This window comes from Balaenoptera physalus (genome assembly GCF_965194825.1).
Source record: "Balaenoptera physalus genome assembly, chromosome: 20".
Classification (NCBI taxonomy): domain Eukaryota; kingdom Metazoa; phylum Chordata; class Mammalia; order Artiodactyla; family Balaenopteridae; genus Balaenoptera; species Balaenoptera physalus.
Window position 1 is genome coordinate 2,567,158 of NC_138901.1, and position 16,394 is coordinate 2,583,551.

The 16,394-nt window shown below is 39.1% G+C and overlaps 1 protein-coding gene across 5 annotated transcripts in view; it reads left to right on the forward strand.

Moving 5' to 3' along the window:
- MAP2K6 (mitogen-activated protein kinase kinase 6) overlaps positions 1–16,394 on the forward strand; it is a 135,022-nt gene that overhangs the window by 69,394 nt on the left and 49,234 nt on the right. The gene's annotated exons all lie outside the window — the stretch shown is intronic.

The following is a 16,394-nucleotide window of genomic DNA, read 5'->3' on the forward strand; positions in this document are numbered from 1 at the left end:
TGGAATCTAAAATATGGCACAAATGAACTTATCTATGGGACAGAAACAGACACACAGACATAGATAACAGACTTGTGGCTGCCTAGGGGGAGAGGGGGTTGGGGAGGGGTGGATTGGGAGCTTGGGATTAGCAGATGCAAACTATCATATAGAGAATGGATAAAGAACAAGGTCCTACTGTAGAGCACAGGGAACTATATTCAGTATCCTGTGATAAACCAGAATGAAAAACAATATGAGAAAGAATGTATATGTATGACTGAATCACTTTGCTGTACAGCAGATGTTAATACAGTACAACACTGTATATCAACTATACTTCAATAAAATAAATTAAAACAACAATAACAACAAAGAAAGCACTTGCCCCAAATAGCAGTGCAGCTGACCTGGCAACTTTCAGTATTTATTTATCCAACACATGTTTATCCTGTGGTCCTGCCTATATTGCTTTTGCTCCTTCAATCCCACCAAGGTAGATATTGGTATTCTCATTTTAAGGATGAGGCTTAGATTAATAACTTCTTAAAATCTTACAGCTGATGAGTGCTATGGCCTGGTCCCTTCCCACAAGTCCACTTTTTTAACAGTGCCATGTTGAGTTGTTTTCCAATTTAACCATCTAATTATACATAGATATGAGTGGGCACTTCCCTCAGGCCTTCACTCTGCTCCCCAGTAATAAAGACTTGTGAGAAATGCCATCCATACTCTGCAATTGAAATCAATCCAATAGAGACCTGTGAACTAAAGAAAATCTTATTTATTTATTTTTTGGTTGGTTAGTTTTTTTGTTGTTGTTTGTAGATTTCCTGATGATGCCCATTCTAACTGGTGTGAGGTGATACCTCATTGTAGTTTTGATTTGCATTTCTCTAACAATTAGTGATGTTGAGCAGCTTTTCATGTGCTTCTTGGCCATCTGTATGTCTTCTTTGGAGAAATGTCTATTTAGGTCTTCTGCCCATTTTTGGATTGGGTTGTTTGTTTTTTTAATATTGAGCTGCATGAGCTGTTTATATATTTTGGAGATTAATCCTTTGTCCAATGATTCATTTGCAAATATTTTCTCCCATTCGGAGGGTTGTCTTTTCATCTTATTTATGGTTTCCTTTGCTGTGCAAAAGCTTTTAAGTTTCATTAGGTCCCATTGTTTATTTTTGTTTTTATTTCCATTACTCTAGGAGGTGGGTCAAAAAAGATCATGCTGTGATTTATGTCAAAGAGTGTTCTTCCTATGTTTTCCTCTATGAGCTTTATAGTGCCCGGTCTTACATTTAGGTCTCTAATCCATTTTCAGTTTATTTTTGTGTATGGTGTTAGGGAGTGTTCTAATTTCATTCTTTTACATGTAGCTGTCCAGTTTTCCCAGCACCACTTATTGAAAAGACTGTCTTTTCTCCATTGTATATCCTTACCTCCTTTGTCATAGATTAGTTGACCATAGGTGCGTGGGTTTATCTCTGGGCTTTCTATCCTGTTCCATGGATCTATATTTCTGTTTTTGTGCCAGTACCATATTGTCTTGATTACTGTAGCTTTGTAGTGTAGTCTGAAGTCAGGGAGTCTGATTCCTCCAGCTCCACTTTTTTCTCTCAAGACTGCTTTGGCTATTCGGGGTCTTTTGTGTGTCCATACAAATTTTAAGATTTTTTGTTCTAGTTCTGTCTGTAAAAAAAATGCCATTGGTAATTTGATAGGGATTGCACTGAATCTGTAGATTGCTTTGGGTAGTATAGTCATTTTCACAGTATTGATTCTTCCAATGCAAGAACATGGTATATCTCTCCATCTGTTGGTATCATCTTTAATTTCTTCCATCAGTGTCTTATAGTTTTCTGCATACAGGTCTTTTGTCTCCCTAGGTAGGTTTATTCCTAGGTATTTTATTCTTTTTGTTGCAGTGGTAAATGGGAGTGTTTCCATAATTTCTCTTTCAGATTTTTCATCATTAGTGTATAGGAAATGCAAGTGATTTCTGTGCATTAATTTTGTATCCTGCAACTTTACCAAATTCATTGATTAGCTTTAGTAGTTTTCTGGTGGCATCTTTAGGATTCTCTATGTATAGTGTCATGTAATCTGCAAACAGTGACAGTTTTACTTCTTCTTTTCCAGTTTGTATTCCTTTTATTTCTTTTTCTTCCCTGATTGCCATGGCTAGGACTTCCAAAACTATGTTGAATAATAGTGGTGAGAGTGGACATCCTTGTCTTGTTCTTGATCTTAGAGGACATGCTTTCAGTTTTTCACCATTGAGAATGATGTTTGCTGTGGGTTTGTCATATATGGCCTTTATTATGTTGAAGTAGGTTCCCTCTGTGCCCACTTTCTGGAGAGTTTTTATCATAAATCGGTGTTGAATTTTGTCAAAAGCTTTTTATGCACCTACTGAGATGATCATATGGTTTTTATTCTTCAATTTGTTAATATGGTGTATCACATTGATTGATTTGCATATATTGAGGAATCCTTGCACCCCTGGGATAAATCCCACTTGATCATGGTGTATGATCCTTTTAATGTGTTGTTGGATTCTGTTTGCTAGTATTTTCTTGAGGATTTCTGCATCTATATTCATCAGTGATATTGGTCTGTAATTTTCTTTTTTTGTCGTATCTTTGTCTGGTTTTGGTATGAGGGGGATGGTGGCCTCATAGAATGAGTTTGGGAGTTTTCCTTCCTCTGCAATTTTTTGGAAGAGTTTGAGAAGGATGGGTGTTAGCTCTTCTCTGAATGTTTGATAGAATTCACCTGTGAAGCCATCTGGTCCTGGACTTTTGTTTGCTGGAAGATTTTTAATCACAGTTTCAATTTCATTACTTGTGATTGCTCTGTTCATATTTTCTGTTTCTTCCTGGTTCAGTCTTGGAAGGTTATACCTTTCTAAGAATTTGTCCATTGGCATAGAGTTGCTGTAGTAGTCTCTTAGGATGCTTTGTATTTCTGCCGTGTCTGTTGTTGTAACTTCTCCTTTTTCATTTCTAATTTTATTGATTTGAGTTCTCTCCCTCTTTTTCTTGATGAGTCTGGCTAATGGTTTATCTATTTTGTTTATCTTCTCAAAGAACCAGCTTTTCATTTTATTGATCTTTGCTATTGTTTCCTTTGTTTCTATTTCATTTATTTCTGCTCTGATCTTTATGATTTCTTTCCTTCTGCTAACTTTGGGTTTTATTTGTTCTTCTTTCTCTAGTTCCTTTAGGTGTAACGTTAGATTGTTTATTTGAGATTTTTCTTGTTTCTTGAGGTAGGCTTGTATAGCTATAAACTTCCCTCTTAGAACTGCTTTTGCTGCATCCCATAGGTTTTGGATCATTGTGTTTTCATTGTCATTTGTCTCTAGGTATTTTTTGATTTCCTCTGACTTCTTCAGTGATCTCCTGGTTATTTACTAACGTATTGTTTAGCCTCCATGTATTTGTGTTTTTTACGTTTTTTCCCCTGTAATTGATTTCTAATCTCATAGCGTTGTGGTCAGAAAAGATGCTTGATATGATTTCAATTTTCTTAAATTTACTGAGGCTTGATTTGTGACCCACGATGTGATCTATCCTGGAGAATGTTCTGTGCACACTTGAGAAGTGTAATCTGCTGTTTTTGGATGGAATGTCCTATAAATATCAATCAAATCTACCTGGTCTATTGTGTCATTTAAAGCTTGTGTTTCCTTATTAATTTTCTGTTTGGATGATCTGTCCATTGGTGTAAGTGAGGTGTTAAAGTCCCCCACTATTACTGTGTTACTGTCGATTTCCTCTTTTAGAGCTGTTAGCAGCTGCCTTATGTATTGAGGTGCTCCTAATTTGGGGGCACATATATTTATAATTGTTATATCTTCTTCTTGGATAGGTCCCTTGATCATTACATAGTGTCCTTCCTTGTCTCTTGTAACATTCTTTATTTTAAAGTCTATTTTTTCTGATATGAGTATTGCTATTCCAGCTTTCTTTTGATTTCCATTTGCATGGAATATCTTTTTCCATTCCCTCACTTTCAGTCTGTATGTGTCCCTCGGTCTGAAGTGGGTCTCTTGTATACAGCATACGTATGGGTGTTGTTTTTGTATCCTTCAGCAAGCCTGTGTCTTTTGGTTGGAGCATTTAATCCATTCACATTTAAGGTAATTATTGATATGTATGTTCCTATTACCATTTTCTTAATTGTTTTTGTCGGTCCTTTGCTTCTCTTGTGTTTCCCACTTAGAGAAGTTCCTTTAGCTTTTGTTGTAGAGCTGGTTTGGTGGTGCTGAATTCTCTTAGCTTTTGCTTGTCTGTAAAGCTTTTGATTTCTCCATCAAGGATCTGCATGAGATCCTTGCCGGATAGAGTAATCTTGGTTGTAGGTTCTTCCCTTTCATCACTTTAAGTATATCATGCCACTCTCTTCTGGTGTAGGGTTTTTGCTGAGAAATCAGCTGTTAACCTTATGGGAGTTCTCTTGTATGTTATTTGCCGTTTTTCCCTTGCTGCTTTCAATAATCTTTCTTTGTCTTTAATTTTTACCAATTTGATTACTATGTGTCTCGGTGTGTTTCTCCTTGGGTTTATCCTGTATGGGACTCTCTGAGCTTCCTGGACTTGGGTGGCTATTTCCTTTCCCATGTTAGGGAAGTTTTCAACTATAATCTCTTCAAATATTTTCTCGGGTCCTTTCTCTCTCTCTTCTCCTTCTGGGACCCCTATAATGCGAATGTTGTTGCATTGAATGTTGTCCCAGAGGTCTCTTAGGCTGTCTTCATTTCTTTTCATTCTTTTTTCTTTATTCTGTTCCGCAGCAGTGAATTCCACCTTTCTGTCTTCCAGGTCACTTACCCGTTCTTCTGCCTCAGTTATTCTGCTATTGATTCCTTCTAGTGTAGTTTTCATTTCAGTTATTGTACTGTTCATCTCTGTTTGTTTGTTCTTTAATTCTTCTAGGTGTTTGTTAATTCTTCTAGGTCTTTATTAAACGTTTCTTGCATCTTCTCGATCTTTGCCTCCATTCTTTTTCCGAGGTCCTGGATCATCGTCACTATCATTATTCTGAATTCTTTTTCTGGAAGATTGCCTATCTCCATTTCATTTAGTTGTTTCTCTGGGGTTTTATCTTGTTCCTTCATCTGGTACATAGCCGTCTGCGTTTTCATCTTGTCTATCTTTCTGTGAAGGTGGTTTTTGTTCCACAGGCTGCAGGATTGTAGTTCTTCTTCTGAAGCAAATCTTATAAAATTAGTGTATTCAGGGATCATTATAAATTATCTCCTTGAATTTTCGGTTAGCCATTAAAACCAGTTTGGGGAAACTGTATAGGTAGCTGTGTGTAAGGCATCATGATGCATATTTAAATTTATACCTTTCACTCCCATTTCTGATCACATAGGTAGGTGGATCATTCTATGTATGCAACAGGGAATTTATGTATAGTTGACACTTGAACAATGAAGGGATTGGGCACTGACAGCCCCTGCCCCCACCCCACACACAGTCAAAAATCTGCAGACTGCTATCTCTGCCTGAAAAACAAATGAATTGATCGGTGACTCACCCAGGGGCAGGAAGCTCAAACAGTTTGGATAGAATCAGGACTCAAACCCTAGTTCTTTTGGTGCCACATATTGTGAGCTCTGAATGAGCACAAACTTTCCCCCACACTTAGTTCATTTAAAGAACTATAAAATGAAAATACAGATACCATATTTATTGAAAAAAATCCACATATAAGTGAATCGGTGCAGTTCAAACCTGTGTTATTCAAGGGTCAACTGTACTTTTTTTTGCAATTAGTCTTAGAGATGAACTGATTTACAAGTTTCAAGGTGACTATCTGGAACAATTTCTAGACATATTACCAAGACTAGAGAACTCCACTTCTTTGACACCCAGAGTTATGGCACTGCCTGAAGCAATATTTGTTAATTATGGTGAGATAAGGACCTAAGTCCTTCTATAGGACTGTGGAATTTTCCCTTAAGGGTTCCATGAGGATCTGAAATAGTAATGAAATATGAGTAGACATGCATAAAAAAAGTTGTTTGCTTTCTCTTTTCAGAAAACCTCACATTTAAGTTTTGTGGTTTTCTTGAAGCTATTTCTTAGTCTTTGTTTTTTTATCAACCATCCTGAACCTCTAATCAGAAGCGTCACCAGTTGGGGATGCACGAAGCCAGCAAAGTATGTGGCAGAACAAAAGGCAGAGGCCACTGGTTTTCTGCCAGGCTGTGGTTTGTAAAACATGACTCTCAAAAACGTCCAGTCTCCCTGGAGAGAAAAGTGAGAGATACTGCAGAAACAGCCATGGGGCAGAGGATGATCCTGAGTTTTTTGAGGCTGCAGGGTTGGAGTGTCAAGGTGAGGAATCTTGCCATATTTTCCGAGATTGCTTTGGTCCTGGTTTCTTTACCTTCTTGTTTCTTGTTGACAGGGGACATGAAGAATTTCAGAATGTTCCACAGGCCTGGGGAAAGGGTGCATTTCTTCCTTGGCACCAAGCTAGAAAGAAATGAAAGGAAGCCAGCACCATCTCCTTTGTTCCAGAGAAAGGCATCTACCAAGGACCATTTACTAATACCTATTCCTTCTTGTTTGCATTTCATTTCTTAACTTTGTTTTGCCCCCTTTTATTGTCAAGTTAAGACTTTCTAGATGTTTCTTGACTCCAGGGATTAGCAGGCTCTAAGTTTCTACCACCACAGGCAATGCAGGAACACAGGATCCTCAGGAAGGCTTAGTGGCAGAAGCTGCTGAGGAGGAAATAAAGAGAGTGAAAATGAGTTGGTGAAAGAAAGAAAACAAAAAGGGAAAGAGTAAGAAATCCATTTGTTAGAGAGCGTGGCAGCTTGGGTATACTAGGAAGGACACTGGATTATTTCAATAAATGTTCAAAGGGAATTTGGTAAAGTTCAGCATCCATTTCTAATACAGGCATACCTTGTTTTTATTGGGTTTTGCTTTATCGTGCTTCACAGATATTGAATGTTTTACAAATTGAAGGTATGTTGCAACCCTGCATCGAGCAAGTCGATCGGCGCCATTTTTCCAACAGTATTTGCTCACTGATGGTTGGCATTTTCTAGCAATAAAGTATTTTAAATTAAGGTATGAACATTGTTTTTAGACATAATGCTGTTGCACGCTTAATAGACTATATTGTCAACATAACTTTACCATGCACTAGGAAACCAAAGAATTCGTGTGACTTCCTTTTTTTTGCGATATTTGCTTTATTGCCCTGGGCTGGACTGGAACCCACAATATCTCAGAGGTCCGCCTGTAGTGTACTAGTTTCTTGTAACTGCTGTAACATAACAAGTAACCACGAACTTGGTGGCTTAAAACACCATAAATTTATTCTTTCACATTTCTGGGGGCCAGAAATCCAGAATCAAGGTGTCAGCAGGTCAGGCTCCCTTCAGAGGCTCTGGGGTAAAGAATCCAGCTTTCAGGAGCTGCCAGCACTCTTGGCGTTCTTCAGATTGTGGCTGAATCTCTCCGGCCTCTGCCTCCATCTGCTCCTGCTCCTCTGTGTGTCTCATGTCTCTCAGCCTCTCTGTTATCAGGAAGCTTTGTGATGGCATTTAGGGTCCAACTGGATAATCCACGATTATCTCCTCATCCCAGAACCCTTCCTTTAATCACATCTGCTGAAACCTGAGCATGCTAACACTCACAAATTCTAAGGATTACGGTATGGGCAAGTCTCTGGGAGCCTTGATAAGACATTTCACTCAGTAAATATGGACGGCTCTATACTTCTTCTGTCAAACTGAATCTAAAACCAGCATTTTTTTTCTTATTGGAGCATAGCTTTACACTTCTGTGTCAGTTTCTGCCATACAGCAAAGTGAATCAGCCATATGGATACACATATCCCCTCTTTTTTCGATTTCCTTCCCACTTAGGTCACCATACAGAACCGAGTAGAGTTCCCTGTGCTATAGGGTAGGTTCTCATTAGTTATCTACTTTATACATAGTAGTGGATATATGTCAATCCCAATCTCCCAATTCATCCTACCCCACCCACCCCCCTTTCCCCCTTGGTATCCATATGTTTGTTCTCTACATCTGTGTCTCTATTTCTGCTTTGCAAAAAAGATCATCCATACCATTTTTCTAGATTCCACATACATGCATTAATATATGATATTTGTTTTTCTCTTTCTGACTTAACTTCACTCTGTATGACAGTCTCCAGGTCCATCCATGTCTCTGCAAATGACACAGTTTCGTAAAACCAGCATAATTTTTTTAAGGTGAAAAGCTAGAAAGAGTTCTCTTAAAGCCAGGATTGAGTGAAGTTGCCTTTCAATGCCATGAATATTTAATAACTTTTAGACATAGCAGCCAATGAACTTATATAAGAGGACTATATAAGAGGTATAAATATTAAAAAGATGTGTAAAATTAATGGAGAAAAAAATGGACAGATTAATAGGTGGTATTGGGACAAATATCTAGCTATTTGGGGAAAAGGAAAGAATGTTCCTGCCTTGTAAAAGTGCAGAGGCCATGAAGTAATGTAAAAGTTTTAAATTCTGTACAATCAAAAAGGGGGGAAAAACCCAACCCAAGTGGGTAGACACACTCACATGTGTGTGTGTTTTGTGATTCAAACTACAAAAGGGGCAATGTCTTCTCTTACAAATAAAACAACAATAATAACCTAACATAAAAATGAGCAAATGGCTTGAACAGGCAGTTCATAGAAACATAACTACAGATGTCAGTGGACATGTTAAAAATATTCAACTTCATTAAACATTTTTAAAGGGTGATTAAAAACAATGAGGTCCCTTTGTTTACTTATCAAATTGACAAAGATTAAAAAGTTTGTTGACTACCCAGTGTTGTTGAGGGGTTATTCATGTATTTATTTATTTCTTCCTTTTTCCATTAAGAGTTTAGGAGCGTTTACTAGGATGCAAAGAATTCAGCAATTTAGTTAAAAGTAGGTGAGGCCACCTGTGATGCCGCTGTGCCAAACAGAGCAGTCGAGTTTCCGTCTGATCGTGCTCTAGCTAACAAAGGGGCACGCAAGCCCACAAGGCGCGTGCTCAGCAGAATTAGTGGGGAACTGTATAGGGCAAATGACCAGATTTCTTCAGCAAAATAATCGCATTGGGTGGGGAGGGGTGAACAACAAGAAATGGAGGGAGAGCTTATAGATTGACAGGGACCTAAGAAATTCTATCAACTAATCTTAAAACATTGTATTTTGACTTCTGTGTGCACTGCAGTCTGCTCACCATCAAAATTTAGTTTCCATCCATCAGCATAGGGTGGATCCCCTTTACCCATTTTACTCTCCCCTTCCTTTCTGGTAACCATTGCTCTGTTCTCTGTATCTACATGTTTGGTTTGGTTTGGTTTGTTCATTTAATTTGTTTTTTTGTTTCTTTGCTTTTATTTTTAATTGATGTGGACCATTTTTTTTTAAAGTGTTTATTGAATTTGTTACAATTCTGCTTCTGTTTTATGTTTTGGTTTTTTGGCTGCGAGGCATGTGGGATCTTAGCTCCCCAACCAGGGATCAAACCAGCACCCCCTGCATTGGAAGTTGAAGTCTTAACCACGGGACTGCCAGGAAAGTCCCCTTTGCTTTTTATATAACAAGGACCTAATTTTGATCCTGATTCAAACACAGCGTAATTTAAGAGTATTTAGAATATTTATAAACAAGATAATTATTTATCTTATTTATAAGGAGACAATTAGAATTATTTATTTATTGGAGTATAGTTAATGTTCTATTAGTTTCAAGTGTATACATAGTGATTTGATATTTTTATAGATTATACTCCATTTGAAGTTATTACAAAATTTTGGTTAGATTTCCTGTCCTATACATTAATTACATTCTTGTATCTTATTTATTTTATACCTATGGTTTGTACCTTTTCATCCCCTTCTCCTATCTTACCCCTCTCCCAACCCCTCTTCACAAGGCAATTAGAATTTTGAACACTGAGTAGATATTAAGAAATTACTTATTTTTTCCATGTGATAATGGTATGATGGTTATTTTTTAATAGTCAATTTCTTTTAGAGATATTTGATAAAATAGTTATGGATGGAATGATTTGATGTCTGGGAACGTGGGTGGGGTGTAGATGAACCAAAATTGGTCATAAGTTGATATTTGTTGAAGCTGGGGAATAGGTACACAGAGGTTGATTATAACTGTTTTGTTTACTTTCCCATATATATAAAATGTTCCACAATAAAATGTTATTAAAAGGGTGGGTAAGACAGAAACAGAGCCACAAAAAACACTGAGTCAGAAATGAGTGTGAATATGAGTCCAGGTTTGGCCTTAAGCTTTTTAGCCATCAACCCAAAGCAGGAAACACATTAGAGGAACATTCACATCATCCACAGGCAGAGATTATGCAGGAGAAACCAACCCTTCTTGTTATTGATAACACATATTTTTACCCCAAGAACCTTTATAAAGAAGACATTATGGTTATCAAAGGGGGAAAGGTGTGCGGGGGAGGGATAAATTGGGAGACTGGGATTGACATGTACACACTGCTGTATATAAAATAGATAACCAACAAGGACCTACTGTAGAGCACAGGGAACTCCATTCAATATTCTTTAATAACCTAAGGGAAGAGATTTTGAAAAGGAATAGCTATATGTATATGTATAACTGAATCACTTTGCTGTACCCCTGAAACTAACACAACATTGTAAATCAACTGTAGACCAATAAAAAATAAAATTTTTTGAAAAAGAAGACATTATATAAGGTAATCAAAAGCAACCTTACAGAGATGATTTCAGAGTCCCCTTTTTAAGGTGACCTCAACATGGGTCAATGACATCATGGTAGAATGCAGCTCACTAAAAGAAATTAGGTAAATCTGGGGGAGAAGCAGGATGGACTGTACTGGTAGCACTCTTAGAAGACATATAGATCAAGAACTTTCCTCTGTATTTCTCTGCATTTCTTAGTCTTTAAGCAGCTGGTTGAATCAAAATTATGACCCTGTAGTTTTCCTTGGCTAAAGGGAGGTGATCACAATGCTATTAAAATTGTGATCTTAAACTCTATTCGATACTCTGTAATGGCCCATATGGGAAAAGAATCTAAAAAAAAAAAAAAAAAAAAAGAGTGGATATATGTCTATGTATAACGGATTCACTTTGCTGTACACCTGAAACTAACACAACATTGTAAATCAACTCTACTCCAATAAAAATTTTTAAAATATTGTGATCTTAGACCAAAGGGAAAAAAGAATCCACTTCTCCCAAGAGAAAAATGCAGTCTTCTTACTATCCCTCTTTTTTAACTATTAAAAGAGACTTTTCTGTGATGTAGTAGCTCTTCAAGAAAATCATTATATTTTGTAAATTTTCAAACATACTCAAAGACAGACATATAGTGAACACCATGTATCCATCACTCAGCTTTGACAATTACTAGCTTATTTCATCTCTATCTCCACCCCACCCCACTCCCATATTATTTTGAAGCATATCCTAGAATCATATTATTCCACTTGGGAGACATTTCAATATTTATCTCTAAAATATAAGTGCAATTTTTAAACCTAACCAGAATGGAGCATGCATTTTGAAAAGATGAGACATCCCTCAATTTCTTTGCCACTGCTGCCATATTTTTATTGTAAAGTGGTATTTTTAACGCCCTGTGACTGCGTTTCCTTTTGATAAGACTCATGAATGAAGCGGCATGTAAACGAGGAAGGAGATGAGTACAGACGGTGGGCACTCCCCGCCTAACCCCCACCCCCACCCCCTGCTTTCACTGGGCCCCAGACCACAACGGGAGGGCCTTGCCTGCGATTTGCTTTTAGGTTCTTTCAAGAGCACAAAGTCAGCACCAAATGGTTAACGTGACTAAGCATATACTTCAGCTCGACCGGGTCTGAAAAAAGAACTTCAGTCCCAGGAAGCTGTAAGAAAACTCTCTGAGTGCTCTCATCCTTTGAAAATAGGACCTCTTCTGAATAGTGGATGGTGGTGCTCTGCACTCGCTGGTTTTTCTCCTTGGACTCCTCCAGAGATTCTTGGTGTCCTTCGCTGATTCTTCATTTACATCTCATTCTCTCAAAATGTTCTTGCATAGGCTGCTTTCCCTTCTCTTTCTCTTCTTGTTTCCCTGCCTGTCTCATTCACCTTTCTACTTCTCTGTTTGTCACTCACAGATTTCCATATTCCCACCCCCCCATCCCTCTCTGAAGCTCCACGTGCTGCTTGAAATCTGCCAGGTGTTCCTTCAGCTTATCGCTGGCACATCTAAGAAGGACTGGAGCTCATTACCTGCCTTCTCCCGCCTCCCACCCCAACTGGCCTGACTTTCCTTTTTTACTTAATTTTATCTAGGCGGGGAAAAGCCAGATTGCTACCACTGTTACTACTACAGCTTAGCTTCTGGTCTTCTATACTTCTTATCCAGGAAATTACCAGAGCCTATAGATTTTGCCTCTGCGAAGTTTAAGCAACTTAAATTTATTAGCCAAGTTGCTGTGGCCTCTGCCTCTCATTTTTTGGGTCTAGTGCTTACTCTGCGCCTGGGTAAGGCATTGGGTCTGGCTCTGAAGAGCTCGCCTTCTAGTGGAAGAGATGGGTGAGCAGGTGGGTTCAATCAATCAGTGTAAGAAGGAAGACACGGAAGATAATGTGTAGAGTCCTGTGGCCACACAGATAAGGGACATTTATTGCATGTTTTTCATGGATGGTTTCCTGGAGGAGAACACACTTGAGCTGAGGGTGTTGCAGCTGACCAGGGGAGAAAGATGATAACACTTCAGGGAAAATATGAGCAAAGACCCAAAAGCTTAAACCACCAAGGTGTGTGTATGTGGATTTGTGAGTGTGTATGCAGGTGTTGTGTGCATGTGTACCACAGTTTCAAAACATTCTGCAGATAGTAGATTAATCTTGTTACATTATTTGTTTTTTTAAAACATAAATAACATGGCATGATACTCCCCTACTAAAAAATAGATGACTTCTCTTCCTAAATCTGAAAATTAAAAATGGTTAGTTACAATCTTTCAGTCTTTGGCTCCAACCTATCCTTCTCTCTACCACCATCCTTCACTTTGTCCAAAGTAGACAACTCACAGTCTTTGAAGATACCACAATATCCTTCTCGCCACCATTGTGAGCTCCTCCTCCTCCTCCTTGGAATCTTACTGTTGCCTGTTCATGTTTTATTATGGAAACATTAAATATATATAAAAAGAAGACATAATAGTATAATGAGCCATCATGTACCCTCAAATTCTACCATTTATCAAAGGACCACGTAAAACACTACTTCCTCTGTGAGACTTTTTTTTTCATTTCCTTTGCCTGATTTTCTCTCTCCCTCTTTGAACCTCCTGTGTATTCATGGTGCGATACTTTTACTGCACATCACACATGCTCTCTGATGTTACAGGAGTTGGTTTGTCTTATTCTCTAGCTCTTTCAATACAGCAGTGACACTACTTACGTTCGTACAAAAACCTGCGCACAGATGTTTGTAAGCAGCGTTATTCATAATTGCCAAAACTTGGAAGCAACCAAGATGCACTTAAGTAGGTGAATGGATTAGTGAACTGTGGTATATCCAGACAATGGAATATTATTCAGTGCTATAAAGAATGAACTATTGGGCTTCCCTGGTGGCGCAGTGGTTGAGAATCTGCCTGCCAATGCAGGGGACACGGGTTTGAGCCCTGGTCTGGGAAGATCCCACATGCCGCGGAGCAACTAGGCCCGTGAGCCACAACTGCTGAGCCTGCGCGTCTGGAGCCTGTGCTCCGCAACAAGAGAGGCCGCGACAGTGAGAGGCCCGCGCACCGCGATGAAGAGTGGCCCCTGCTCGCCGCAACTAGAGAAAGCCCTCGCACAGAAACGAAGACCCAACACAGCCAAAAATAAATAAATAAATAATTAATTAAAAATTAAAAAAAAAAAAAGAAATGAACTATTAAGTCATGAAAAGACATGGAAGAATCTTAAATGCATATTACTAAGTGAAAGAAGCCAATCAGAAAAGGCTATACACACACACACACGCACACACACACAGTATGATTCTAACTATATAACATTCTGGAAAAGGCAAAACTATGGATACAGTAAACAGATCAGTGGTTGCCAGGGGTTGGGGGGAAGGAGGGATGAATAGGGGGAGCACAGGATTTTTAGGACAGTGAAACTACTTTGTATGACACTATAATGATAGCTGCATAGTATACATTTGTCCAAACCCCTAGGATGTACAACACCAAGAGTGAGTGGGTGATGATGTGTCAATATAGGTTCATCATTTGTAACAAATGCACCACTCTGGGGGGATGCTGATAATGGGAGAGCCTCTGCATGTATGGCAACAGGAAGGTATATGCGAAATCTCTGTACCTTCCCTTCAGTTTTGCTGTGAACCTAAAACTGCTCTAAAAAATTAAAGTCCTTTACAAAAAATATGGATTCTGAGGGTTTGCTCTCAGAGATCCTGATCCTATAGAGCTTAAACAATTCCCATAGTCAGTGGGAACCAAGAGAATACGGTTCACGATTGATGAGATGTGTGAAAATGTCATTTTCACATAAATGACACAGGAAGGGAAGAACAGAGATGGCATTTGAAGAAATAACCTGCCCACAGGGGGGACATTCTGTTTCGTTCCTATTTGAAAAATGCAAGCACAGACGTGGAAGGGAGAAAAGAAACTGCTATCTGGTGAGTAGCTGGTGTGTGCCGGACTTCTTCCCATAGGTTATGCCAGCTAAAGCTCTCAGCAACCAGTCTCCGTCTCCAGCTTGTCGCTGTGGAAACTGAGTTTCAGAAGCATCCTCAGGGTCCCAGTGTTAAGTGGCACAGCGGGGACTTAAAACGAGCTCTTACGTATGTTCAAGGTTGAACTATTTCTACTCCATTCTGTGCTTTTTTTAAAAAAAATATGGTTGATATACAATATTATATTAGCTTCAGATGTACAACATAGTGATTCAATATTTTTACAGACTACACTATTTAAATTTTTTTTTGAAGACCTCAATACCAAAGTTCAAAACAGCTGAGAAAGAACAACAAATGTTCAGTCAACAAATACTGACGGTGTACAAACCCTGGGCAAAACTGCTGCCATAGCTGAACGTTTCTGGGTGAGACAGATAATAAATAAGTAATAAATAGATTCAAAAAGGAACACATAAATGCAGAAGTGATTCGAGATTGTGAGACAAGGTATGAGGAATATAAATGGAAGACAGTCGTGGAGATCTGTCTTAGGTAGAGTGGACATTTTAAATTAAAATAGTGGGAGTTTAGTGAAGTTGCGTTGAGTTCGTATTGTGTTCGAGACGCCGGCCTGTGGAAGCTGGCGGGTGTGGAATGAGCTCCTTAAGTAGTGTCTGGGAAGGTCTGGGAAGGTTCTGTGGGGCGTGTGATAAATGAACTGAACTTAGAAGGTTGAGCTCCCGTCCACAGGAGGGCTGGAGCCCCCTAAGCCCAGGGACACAGAGGTAAAGCTGTGGTTTCAGGAGATGCATCTGCCTGCTTGAAATAAAAATGACTGCACGTTTTAAAATGAGCTTTGCAGCTTTCCTTCTCTAAATTTTATGTAATTCCAAAGAAATCTGGCATCCTGGTTGGAGTCTCAGTGGTGGGTGAGATCCAGTGGTTTGGGGGAATTTTCTGTGTCCACTTCCATGTGGCTGTTGTTAAGCCAGCTCTCTCTGTTCTCCCTTCGCTCTGCCCTGCTCCGTGAGCTGCCTTACATCTGATCATTGTGACTTAATAACATTTAATGACACTTCTCCGCCACTTTTAGTGCCAGCTACCCGTGGAACTGAAGCCTAGATGCAAGTATGAAGGCAAGGGCAGCCAGGGCCTTCAGGTTGCCAGTTACTTGGCTGGAAATCCCACTCACATTGGGAAACAGATTTTTAAAATATATTTGGCGCCAGGAGCAAAGCCATCCTTTTGTAAAGCTGTGTCAATAATCGTAAACCCTCATAATCATGTCCCCGGACCCTTGGCCAGGCTGACAAACATTTAGGTGTCAGGAGAGCCTCCGGATTCCACCCCTCTGGTTTCTCTTGCTGTTTGGGTTGGCGCTGGAGCGCGATCTTCTGTTTTATGTAATAAGGCACATGAGAGAAGCCCTTTGTGCTTAGCTTCTCTGAGCGGTGCTGAGCAAGAGGTCTTGTGTACCCCATCATTTTCAGTACGGTCAGAGCTGGTGAACATTTCTGTGGCTTGGTAAATGTTTTCTAACTACTGGCAAGGTTTTTTTTCTTTTTTTCCCTAGTGCCGTTGGGGAAAAGCTTTGGTTTGAGATGAATTTTGCAAATACATGTGTGTAGTGGGACTAGTATATTTTTGGAGAAAAAAGGCATGGGTGTGACACAGGCTGATGTAATATGGTACCACACATGCTCC